Source organism: Phaethon lepturus, unplaced genomic scaffold, assembly GCF_000687285.1.
Source record: "Phaethon lepturus isolate BGI_N335 unplaced genomic scaffold, ASM68728v1 scaffold45921, whole genome shotgun sequence".
Taxonomy (NCBI): domain Eukaryota; kingdom Metazoa; phylum Chordata; class Aves; order Phaethontiformes; family Phaethontidae; genus Phaethon; species Phaethon lepturus.
In genome coordinates, this window is record NW_010519309.1 from 33,206 (window position 1) to 45,279 (window position 12,074).

Genomic DNA, 12,074 nt, shown 5'->3' on the forward strand with positions numbered 1-12,074 from the left:
AATATTTGGGAACCTCTGCATAAGATACTATGCAGGAAGTACTGTAATTTTTTTTTTTCCAAAGATGATTGTAAAGTTGTTTGTAAAACCACATGTCTGTTTTCCTGACAGGTTTTTAGGCAATGAGGACAAAGCACATGAGCAAATCATGCTGGAAGTAGTACTGCCTCATGGCCATATACATACGTCGGTCAATATATCAGACAGTTCTTTATTATAAGTGATTAATGAATGCAATGCCTGAAAACCTCTGTTGTAACTGTTCTGCTTCCTTAATGATACGCACTTTCAGCTTTTCCTGTTAAAAGAAAAACATAAGCATGTGTCCACACAGCCACCCCATACATGATCCCTGAAGAGTTTTCAGGAATGAGAAGATCCTCCGGGAAAACAGGAGACTTCAGACAGTTGGTACCTGCTGTGAGCACTTTGGCTGAGGCCTTAAAGGAGATGGTGAGAGGGCATGGGACACAAGCTTGATTTTTCCTCTTATCATTTTACCACCTCCCCGTTGTTCCTTTGTCCCGTGCCACCCAGCGAGTGGTAGTCTTTTCCCTCGGCCATCTCTCACTGGGAACCACGTCTGTGCATTTTCTGTTTGGTTAGTCAACACAGCCAGCACCAGCAAAGATAAACTGCCTTTTAAATAATTCTTGCTATACAAAACTGCCCTTCAAAGACCTCTACAGTAGAGACCTGTAAATAAGGGCATTATTATACTCTTAAGTAGAGTATTATTAAATACATTCAGCCATGAATAGCAGATGTCAATCTTTATGTCGTCTACACCACTGCGGCCATTTTGTAGGATTATTGCTTAGATAAGGTAAGAGGTAACTTTTTTTTCAAAGCAGTGCATGTGCTTTTGTAAGTGCTGATCCGAATGGAAGTAACAAAGAGATATTTCTAGGAGTTATACCGGTAATTTTGTCTTCAACTTTCCACTTAATGGCTTTAGCCATTGTTGCAGAAACAGCCCTTGTGTTGTTCTTAAGCGCATTGGCTAGCCACAGAGTTCAAAGGGTAGCTCATGCTCCTCCAGTAATACTGTCCTTCCCCACTCAGCCACATTAACTTCACTGAGATGAAGATACGCCATTTCATTTCCATGCCATGGCAAAGAAGCAGATTAATCAAGATCCTTCTCTACTTCCTGGCTGTGGTATCACACCTTTCTTTGAGGCATGAAAAGCCATCTGCTGTCTCTGGCAGTTGTCCTGCAGTGCCTCTGCATTGCTCTTGGGCATTTTCTGGGGCCAGAAGAGCAACTTTTCTCCAGTCCCAGGGGTAAGTGAGACTTAAAGCCAGCCAGTTACAACCCCTTGGCATTGGGTTGCTGTGAGCAGGCAGGGGCTGGCCCGGGAGATGGCTTCTCCTTGCCCCATCCACTCATTCTTGCAAATTTATCATGAGAATTTTCCAGTCCAACCACATATATCTGCTCAGAGGCCCTTTATTGTGGTGGGTTAATCTGCATCACTAGCCTAGCAGGAGGAGCAAGAAGCACGTTAATGCCTTCTGCAGTGGATGCTGATTTGGGAAGAATGTGAACAGAACAGCTGTACAAAGAGATTGAGAGAGATTAGAAACACAGGATAATAATAAAATGAGATTTAGTTTAGGAAAATCAGTCTGAAACAACTGAGGAAAAATAATATCATTTTGTGGGAATGAGAGAAAGTTAGAAATCTGTAATGCTGAAAGAGATCTTGCCAGAGGGTGAATTAAACAAGAGTTGGCAGTGCAACAACAGCAAAAATGGACCAGTGTTGCCAGTGTGATTAGAGCAAAAAATGGTCCATGCAATTTTTTTGTCCACTTCAGATGGAGCAGAGGGGCATCTGACCCTGGGAGATGTAATGCAACTTAATGCCATTCACGGTCAGTGCGTCCCCAGGGAGATAGCTCCAAAGGATACCACCATCAACCCAACAAACAACAGCTGTTTACAAGTTGGAAGTTGAAAATAAAGAAGTTTAAAGGGACACTTTTTTTTTGCTAAGAGGAAAATCCTGTAAATAAGGAATTTGAAACATCCCACAGCATGTGACTGCTGAAATAAGTCATACAGATGATTTGCCAAGGGGCAGTAAAGCAAAGAGATACAGCTGCAGGTGAGGAAGTTCTTCAGGTTAGTTCTGTAAAAAACAGGTTTTAGTTCTTGAGAAGCCTTGGTGAGTTTTTAAATGAATATGAGCTTGTCACCATCTCTGTCTGTTGTTTAAAAGACAATTGCACATTCTGACCTTTGTACAACAACATGTATTTGGTCAGAATTGGATCAAGAATTGGAGACAAAGGAGACACACGTAGATATACAAAAATGGGTAAGTATGTGGGTCAGTTTCTGAAAACATGCTACAGATAAGACTGTAAATGCCTCGTTTAATCTGTGTGAACAAAATCAGCCGGTGCCCTCCCACCGTGCCTGGTTGATCTGCTGGAGAGCCCAGCAGCAGCCCGGCAGGATGCTGGATGGATGCTCCCTCTGCTGCCGCGGGCTCTCCGGTGACTTCTCTGCAGGGCAGGGAGACCTCTGCAGACGGGATAAATCCAACACTGCTGCAGGCATGCAGGGGAAAACAACCAGACTCTGATAACTCTGATAAATAACCAGTCAGTTACTGGTGTTTGTTGGGTTTTGGTTTGGGTTTGTTGGGGGCTTTTTTTAGTATTCTGGTATGGTTTCATTCATTTTCTTCCTCTTTTACAACCCCCTTTGAACTGCTGACACATCAGGGCCTGCATATATGAGCTGACATACGCAAGTCTTGGTGTTAGGTAATTATTTTCTCTCACTAAGTTAACATTTAATTAGTAGCCCACCACTTTCTACCCAAGTTTTGTGCTTACAAGGACGCCCAGTAGTATTCTCCTGAGATCTAGGCTCAGGAGATAGAAAGAAAAATGCTGCAGCCTGTGCCCTAGCATTGCCTTGGGAAGAAGTAATGAGCATTGCTAAACAGCTGCTAACAGAAATATAAGCTCCAAAGAGAAAGGAACATTGCCGGGTAACTCTCTGCTAAACTGCAAAACCCCTATACCGCTTCTACTAATTCAGCATGGAAGAAGTTTAGGATCCTGACATTACCTGCTAGGAAATCTCTAGGGGTGGCATTTTTTGGCTTGTATTGAACTGGTCTACCTGAGAGCAAGAGGTATGAGGATGGCTCTCCAGGCTCTGAGATCTACCTCTGCTCTACCCTCGACCTCTGAGGGAATTAAAGTTTCCCTCAAATTACAGGACGATTTTCATGAGGATGCTAACAAAATCACCTGCTGTGCAACCTGGTGCAGGACACATGTTTCTGGTGTCCAGGTGTGCCTCTTCCAGCTAAAGTGTGATAAACTCATACAGATTTCTCCCCTACCCAGCAGCTGGATCAAAAGGGACACTTGTGCCCTAATTTACAGCAACTGAGGATCAAGGCCGAAACTCTCTTCCAACTGCAGAAACGTTTGTGTATTATCCTCTTCAAGCCTGAGAGAAAAATGTTCTTCAATGGCAGGTACAAACCTGGAAAATAGGTTATCATCTACCATAGGCCTGCCAGGGTCTGCTGCTGGTATGCATTATTACTGAGGGGCATGAAAACGAGCTGGGTTGGACACGCTGCTCCAACACAAAAATACTTGAGCTGAGGAACTAGCTAGCCCAAAGACTTCCACCTGAAATGTAGCATGGACTGCCTGAAAGTACCTGAAATAGCCGAAATAGCAAACGTGATCTTCTTCTGTGGCTGAGCAGAGCTGAGTGTGTTGATCTCAACGTTACACAAAAACACAGCACAAGGATGCCTAAGTTGTCATCCTGAACTGCCACATGTCTTCTCCTTGAGATGCTGGTGGGGCAAAGGTGGAGAGGAGGCTGCACATCGAAATTTAGCCTTGGCTTTAAATGAAGCTTTGGGGAAAGCATGAGTCCAGATTTGCATGGAAAACGTGCAACTCTTCTATCCCTGTCTCCTATACTTCTCTCCAGCACTGCTGATTGTGAATAACGCCCAATGAGTGCGTCATCATAAGGAGGTGACCTTTCCCGCTGCTTTGATTATGTCAAAACGCAACTGCAGTATGTGAAAGTCACTCCTCCTGTCGTCTGTCAGAAGGAGGGTTGTATTAACCAACATTTTGAGGCCAGGGTACTCCTGAATTCCAGTGCTGGAACTAACACTGTCTCCCTCTGCCACAATCACCTTCACTGGTCTACTTAAAAACTATGATTAACAGTGCAAACTCATATGACTTGGTCTGGCACATCAGTTATTTTGACCATCTTCCACAAGTGGTAAAAGTGGTGTCCCTTAGAACTTAACATTGATAATAGCAATGATTTTAGAGGCCTTCTTTGAATAGGAAGAACAGGTAACTGCAAGATATTCCTTGTAACAAAATGGTCAGGCTCCATTAGAGCTCCTATTTTAACAAAGGGGATGTCATGATGTGGCCAGGTGAGTACTATTTTTTTTTTCTCTGAAATGTGTGTGTGTGTAATTGGCATTTTTTATATATATAAATTATAAGTACATATATAATAAATAGCCACTGGAGGTTGCTTAAGACATGTATACTTCACCCAGTGGACCAGAACATCATCAGGCTGATGGGCTATGGGATAAGTAATGATCCAGGCAGGTATTTAAGGTATGTATCATTCAGCTGGTAGAACACAGTGAGTCCTCCAGAGAGGAGTTATGGGCTACTGTGTTAACAGATACTTGGGCAATTTTAGAGATACACCCTACTTACCTTCAGGTGCCTAATGAACAATCTTCTAAGACGTCATTATTATAAATTCACAGAAGCTGCCTTCCAGCAGTGAAAAGGCAATCTCGATGCCTTGGTTTCTTAAAAAAAGTAAGAGAAAACAGTAGCTTAAACAATGATGCAGCAAAGCTGCTCTTTGTTCTCAATATTACTGTGTGTTATCTGTTACAATTTCAAACTCCGAGGATATTTCATGCACTTATCCAGGATGGCTGAGCTGGGCTCAGAACACCTTTATTATTATATTGTGCCCAGGTGGCCAAGAAGGCCAACAGCGTCCTGGCCTGTATCAGGAATAGTGTGGCCAGCAGGAGTAGGGAAGTGATTGTGCCCCTGTACTTGGCACTGGTGAGGCCACACCTCGAATCCTGTGTTCAGTTTTGGGCCCCTCACTACAAGAAGGATGCTGAGGTGCTGGACGTGTCCAGAGAAGGGCAGCGAAGCTGGTGAGGGGTCTGGAGTACAAGTCTTATGAGGAGCGGCTGAGGGAACTGGGCTTGTTTAGTCTGGAGAAGAGGAGGCTGAGGGGAGACCTTATCGCTCTCTACAACTACCTGAGAAGGGGCTGTGGTGACATGGGTGTTGGTCTCTTCTCCCAAGTAACTAGGGACAGAACGAGAGGAAATGGCCTCAAGTTGTGCCGGGGAGGTTTAGATTGGATGTTAGGAAAAATTTCTTCACCAAGAGGGTGGTCAAGCATTGAAACAGGCTGCCCAGGGAGGTGGTGGAGTCACCATCTCTGGAAGTGTTCAAAAAACGTGTGGATGTGGCGCTTCAGGACATGGTTTAGGGGACATGGTGGCGCTGGATTAATGGTTGGACTTGATGATCTTGAAGGTTCTTTCCAACCTTAGTGATTCTGTGATTCTGTCTGTGTGATTCTGGCATCTGCAAGAGACACTGTTTGCATAGGCATGACAGAAAATTAAGACATATGACTTATTAGTTGCCACAAAATGTTCCCATTGTCCAACAAGGCATCTCTGTGTCTATACAAAGCCAGCCTAATTAAAATAAACAGCCTGATGGTTGAAATAATTTGTAACAATGTGTCATCTTCCTTAGCACCTTCTAGCCAATTGGAGAAACTCAATTACTCCTAATTAGCCAATGTGCATATAAGATGCACAGAGATTATCAACCCAAACACTGCTGATCGACATGCAAGTAACAGAAGAAAACTGTTACCTAAGGAAGCCAACGAAGTGCTCTGATTATCTGTATCTTGATAGCACTAAGCAAAGCCTCACTTGAGAGGTGCAGGTCTCCTGGGACCAGATCTCCCAGGTTTTTCCTCTGAATTGGATTCTCAGCATAGAGGAGGGATGAGCCCATCAGCCCTCGAAGAAGGGGAGACCCAATACACTGCAGCTTTTGGGGACCACCTCTGAACTGCCCGATTGCTCTGGGGGCTCTGGGGCACTGAGGGAAGACGGGAGAGGCTGTGGGGGAAGAGAGTCAGGCTGACAGGGAAGAAGAAGCCCTTTTTCTCAGCCTAGGAGATGCAAAAGGTCAGCAGCCCACATCAAGTCATTTCACAGCATGGCTGGTTAAGTAACAGTCATTTGACTTTGATTAAAATATTTGGAAGAGCTGAGCTGTGGCTGGAGGCAATTTTGATACCCCCACCCTCCTTGCCCAGCATGTCCTCTGTGGATTTGAAAGATTTCACGCGGGAAGGTGGAAGAAATAAGGGAAGAGCAGCACAAAACTTTGCTCTTAGACACATGTGCTACACTGACTGATTATAATGGGAAGTCCTACAGTGCAAAATATGATCCCCTGAGAGCAGAATATTATGTGAAAAAAGATACTTTTTATTTATTTAAGCTTGAAGGAAAAAGAAGAAAATAAATTCAGAAGAAGTTGTTGTAACAAAACACTTGCTTCTATCAAGCGTCGGAATTAGGAGCAACAAATAATAATGCAGAAATAATTAATAAATTGGACAGCAAATAAATTGACACAGCAAAAACTGCCCCTTCAGTCACCTCAGTCGTGACCAACCCTCACAATCATGCAGCTCCAGCAGTTTTAGGTTACTGAAGATCAAGAATGTAAAATAATAAAAACTTGAACATTTCAAAAGAAAGAGTAGGTAATAAAGCAAGTGCTTTATAATTTGAAATGATCTATTTGTTCCTTTAAATACCAATGGGCTTGCTCAATGAAGTGGGAATTTAACTGTATCCATTAAAAGATTAAAGACTATAAATAAAAAAGTAGCAATTAATTGTGTTGCCTATTTTTAAAAGGTTGAAGCTTACTTTGTCACACTCTGGCAGTCTATCAAACTCAGCTCCATTACAGATGTCTTAGAGCTGAATTGATGACGATACTCAAAACTAAGGGCATTCTCTACAGTAGTCCTATCCTGATGAAAGAGATCAAATGTATAGATGGCTTATGTGATTCTATCATTCTTACACTGTGAATTACAAATGTTAGAAATGTCAGCTTAACGAGTCATGCAAGAGTCTTCAATGTTCTAAGTCAATGGATCCAATTAATTTTTAAGTGTGCCTAAAATGAACGATGAAGGCTGAGAATCAGCAATCCAGTGGTTTCCCCATACTCACTTTTTAACTTCTATTTTATGTCGGACCTAATAATGCTTCCAAATAGCTATCCAAGTCAATTATTAACAATGACTGAAATTTCCAAGGAGCTGACAGCGTGTCCTCTTCAGCCTTTAAATCTGCAATCAAATTTTTCCAACCTGCATGAAAAAATGAGGAAACAGGGAACGTAGGTGTTGGTTTAAAAAAAATGGTATTTTTTTCTTTTCTTTGTCCCTGTTACTAGTAAAACTCATCACAGCGGTGACATGACAAACACAGGCATTTTTTAAATATCTCTATCCTATTTGCTTCATTGTACTTGAAAACTGCTTTGTTTTTGTACTGTACTTGGCACGATGTAAGAGAGTGAATTTTGTTTCCAGTGAATCGTGTTTTTATTGAGCACCGTGGGCCAATGTTGGGCTCACAACTATGAAAGGGAAGAGCCATCCATTGTTACAGGCAGGCTTTTCTTTATTTTTACAGAAATAATTTTTACCATAACCCAGACATTTGGAGTATTAAACTCTAGATTCTGACTAGTGTTTATCTTGCTAACAAACATGCGTTTGCTCAGGCAAGAATCTCTGGTGGCTTTTTCTCAGCTGTAGCTCATATGAATTTCCTAGTGTGGAGGCTCCCTTCCCACATGTCAGGAGAACACCAGGAAGCAGAGTGTAAATGAAACTCCCACTTCAATGGCCATTAAGGCACGTTACTTGTTGTGGCAGGCCTGTTGTCTAATTTGGGATATAGCTGATCCTGTTCCCCGCCCCGTGCCAACATCCCTTCTTGCACCCTTTGGAGAAGAGTCCCCTGGATGGGTGTCATACCTTATTTTCCCAGTGGGTCTGGATTTGCACCAAAAGAAGAGAATGTGAACTGAGGATGCCAAAGAGCATAGGCATTTTGACCCACCTTGCCAACAGCCAGTGATCTCTGCAAGCAGAGCTGGGCGCAGCAGCTTTTGAGACTGATGCAAGAAAGACATCCCCGAGCTCACTGAGGAGAGGCTGTGGACCCTCTCCCCAGGGACTCTTCTAACTCTCGCTGAGGAAAAGCATCAAATCAAATAGCTGAGTGGTGGCAGCACTATAAACTGCTTCAGTTGTTCACTCCGTGAACATGAGCTCCTCCTGAGACCAAGATAATAAAGGAAAAAGGAGTTTGAAGAGGAGGACCAAGTAGCACACTGGGGCTCTCTACACCTGAAGGCCCCAAGCCTTAGAAACATTTTGTGGAGCAAGGAAGAATGAAAAACTTGAAATCTTATGTCTGAATTAAAGTTTCAGCTTGATTGAATGGACTTTTAGCAAAAGCCGTTGGTGGCTTATCAGATTTCATTGATCTTGAGCAACGCTCCTGGTGTCAACACTCTTATTATAGTATCACAGTGAAGTGTCTGAGACAGCAACTCTAGGACTGATTTTAAATTCTTGTAAATATTGGGAATTTCAAGGCAATGTTTGGGTTTGGATCTACCTGTCCTGAGAAGAAACCCTTACCTTTTGTTGTGGTTCAAAACTTTGAATATGGGGTTGTGGTCTAAGAGCCAGGGGGCAAAACTTCAGCTTTCCTGTAAGTTAAAGGAGTTTTAAAATAAGGAAAGAATGAATGAAGAGAACAGCCCAAGTATACAAGTGAAACTGCAAAAAATGCACGGCTTATTTATGCCACCTACTGGATTTTTCCTGAAGTATCTTTTCAATCCGTTTAGTTGTCACGGTCATGCCTGTCACTCCAGCAAACACAGTTGCATGGGAGGCTACTCGTACACGTAGGCCAGCTGATACCAAGCCGATGACTCACATGAGTAAATGACATCTGTGGACTGACATAGCTCCAGGACTGGAGACGGGGTAGCTGTATGCAGGTTGATTCTGCTTAACTGGATGGCTGTAGGGCAGCCAAGACACCCAAAGCTGCTGGCAAGCACTGAAGTCCAGCACTGAGGAGTTTCCCAGCGCCTGTCAGTGCCTCAGAGGAACGTGCTGGCACCGTTTCCCTCCACTGCTTGACTCCCTCTGGCTGTCTTTGATATTCTGTTCTACATGTCCAGAGTGTTTACGGACACGTTGATGTTTTCAAACAATGTGGACCAGCAGTGTGAATGCTTTATCTTCCACCCCTCACCTCTACTGCAGCTGAGGCTCTGTTGGGAATCCACAACCAGGCCTGGTGATACGGTCTGTAAAATGACCTGAGAGAATCAAAAACAACTGCTGAGAACAGAGTGGGCAAAAACCCTCTGGCTTTGGTCTACTGACAGAAAAAAAAAAACAACCCACTACACAGAATCAGGTCTAGCGTATCTCTAAGATGGACTTACTACATAGAGTTAGTAAATGCACTCAAGCCTGCTGACTTCTGTGAAGCTACAGGTCTTCACTTTCCAGGCAACGGTGTCAGAATTGAGTCCTCTTTAACTTGTGACCTCTGTGCTGAGATGCTCAGTCATGCCAAATGTGGTGGTGGAGACACAGCTCATTCACATCTGTCCCTCAATATGATGATCTTGTTAGCAAATAAAATATTTTTGCAAGATTCAAGGGGTCAGCCAAAGGCATGCATCAGCAAAGGACAAACTGTCACTAACAGATGACAATTTGTACTTAAAGACATATGCAAAAAAGTTAAAGCTGAAGCATAACTATTAGCTACCTAGGAAAAAAGAGCAAAAAAGTAATTTGATCCATCTTATAGTTTTTTTTCCCACCAAAAACATTAATTACAGTTATTTCCAAAGGTGCTGGCAAAATGCAGTAATGTTTAGTCACTGACATCATTGCTGGACTCAAATCAGAGACGCCCAGACTTACATTAAATGAATTACTACAATGTTCTAAAGACTTGCAGCAAGATTGCTCTGATTCGTGTCAGAACCGCTGGCAGTTTATAACCAGCTCCTCTTCCTTCATGACTCCAATGGATGTGAAATCCAGTAATGTGTTGTCATCCTCATCAAATACCCATTTAAAAAATTTGAGACAAACATTACACACTAAAACCATACTCAAAGTGCAACTTGAGCTAGAAAAACCAAAGCAGTTCATCATTAAAGGATCGACCGTGTGCTTGTATTCATCAGGCATCCAGGTATTTTGGTGGTATTCATCCAGAACACAAAATACTAGAGAGGTACTAAAAACATTAATACTTTGTTCCCCACCAATAGGTTCTCTAACATTATGGATAATACAGATCTGTGCAGTTAGTCTGAAAAGCAGGAGTAGAAAACACTAGTTATATGAAAGACAACTGAACTAATGTTCTTGGAACTGTTGCATTTTTTGCATCTTGTCATTCATCTCTGGGCTTGGCTGTCCCACTTAGTTCCTAGTCAAAAGTCATATATAAGCAGCTGGTGACTGCTATTATTTCTCCTTTGTCTGTCTTTGCCTGCTTTATGCACTGTGCTTCTCTTCTCCCTTCTCTTTTTTCACTCCTTCAAGTTTTTCTCTTCCTCCTCCTCCTGTCATTTCTGATGTGCTTTTTCTTCTCCTACCTTTTCGTACCTCAGGATTTTTGTTTTTATTTTATTTTTCCTTTCTTGTTCTTTTGATTTAGCTTCCTTTCACCTCCTTTTTAATTTGCATTTTCAATTGACTTCCAGACAATTTGCATTCGAGCACCTGAAAACACCCCTGCGGTGCCCTCAACCACACACAGAACTTCACAAACTGGAGTTTCACTTTCAAGACTTGCTCCTAGACAGCATCTTCAGAGCCTGATCAATGCCCCTACGCATGGAGAAGTTCTCAACTGATTTTGTTCGGGGAGAAATTTCACGTTTCAATATGGGATGCTAAGCATGCCTGTCTGCATTGTTTACCTCCTTAAAGATTAGTGATACACACCATTAGGTGTATAGGCAAATGATATTTTTGTTCCACTAAACATTGCATTCATCTTCTCCTCTTTTGTGGGGAAATGTGCAGTTATTGACATCAGAAATGTCAATCCCAGTGAAGCAATGCAAGGGAAAAGTTTCAGTTTCTGCGAGTTGAATGCTTGTCACACCCCCAGGCCAAGCCCACGAAGCTTCTGCTCATGCCTCACTTGAGGACCATTTGACTGCTCGAGACTGGGGCTTGACAGGAGTGTTTTAATGTGGTTGCTCTGGAGGATGGAAAGTGCCATAAATGTCTCCTACGTTGTACCACGAAGGAAAAAGTTCTTTAAATGTAATTTAGTGAATGCCAATGGAAAACATCAAGCAGCAAGGATCTGGGACTTTCTTCAGGCACTGGTCGTTTCCGGCAGGAAGGCTCAGTCTGAGCGGAATTAGCTGGGAGATAGCTGATCTTGAAAAGAGAGAAGCTTTCCTTGGCTTCTTCTAGCAGAAATAAATTTCTACCTACTGTAACTTATTACCATCTGATATGCTGAGTCATGAAGCTGGGGTTATAGAAATCTTTATGCAATCTTTATAAATCAGCCTCACATAATCTCAGGCGCTTTCTGCTTCATCTCTGTTGAGTCACTCATTTGACAGTTGTCATTCATCTTATATTGAGATGTAATTTAATAGTTTCATTTCAGCATGAAGATAGCGTCATCTAAAGTTGAGCCCGGAAAGATTTAAAGGTGTAACAGAGGAAATATTAATACTGTAAATAATATCTGTAGAGCTGCATGGGTCTATAAATCACATAATGCCAAGCTGGAAGGGGAGCCTACGTAAAAAAGAAAAGAAAAAGCATCTTCCCCTGTCTTCCTCTGCAGAGCGTACCCGCACTAGCCACA